Below are 851 nucleotides of genomic sequence, written 5' to 3'. Positions count from 1 at the left end.
GCCAGGGGGGACCCTGTTCCTGAGTGGGTTCTGGGGGATCCCACATTCCTGAAGGGATTTCAGGGTATGTCCTGTTCCTGAGGCAGTTTTGGGGTCCCCCTCAATGCTTAGGGAGGGTTTCTGAGAGGGGGGGCTCTGGTACTTGGAAGGAGGACCTATTGGCAGGGAGCTGGGGAGCCCATTTTGGGAAGGATGCTGCTGTTTCTGCCAGTGTTTAGAGATTCTGAATGGCCTGTGGGGCCCTGGCTCTCATTTTGGGACTTGGGGTGAGCCCATGGGCACACCAAGGCCTGAGGACAGGTTCCAAGCTCCCATTTGGGATGGAGGGATTGAGCGGGTGCCTCCAATAAACTCAATCCCAGCCCCAATGTCTGGATGGCAGCCCCAAATGGCTCGATCCATGAGCCCCAACTCCGGCTATGGGGAGTCAGGAACCACAGAAGGGGAATTGGTGTCCAGGAAGGGTGGGATGGGGATGGGATGGGGATGGGGATGGGGATGGGATGGGATGGGATGGGATGGGAGCGGCATCGTGGGGGTGGGGTGAAGTTTGGGAGGGATGGGGTGGTTTGGCCACTTGGAGTGGGGCCCTCCAGGGAGGAAAACCGGGAGCCACTTTTGGGGTTGCTGCTGCTGCTTTTTGGCAATTTTGGGGCCTCTAAGTGGCTTCTGGGAGGTTGCACTGAATTTAGGGAAGGTGCCGCAAACCCCCTGCAATTTGGGCGGCTGAGATGAAGTCCCCACATTTTGGGAGGGTGAAGGGACCCCAATTGGCAGGGGATCCCACTGCTTTGCAGACCTTCAATGGGGTGAGAAGTGGCTTGTGAAGGAAGGGAAGGGAAGGGAAGGGA

This window comes from Corvus brachyrhynchos, unplaced genomic scaffold (genome assembly GCF_000691975.1).
Source record: "Corvus brachyrhynchos isolate BGI_N302 unplaced genomic scaffold, ASM69197v1 scaffold489, whole genome shotgun sequence".
NCBI lineage: Eukaryota > Metazoa > Chordata > Aves > Passeriformes > Corvidae > Corvus > Corvus brachyrhynchos.
This window is presented reverse-complemented; position numbering follows the sequence as displayed.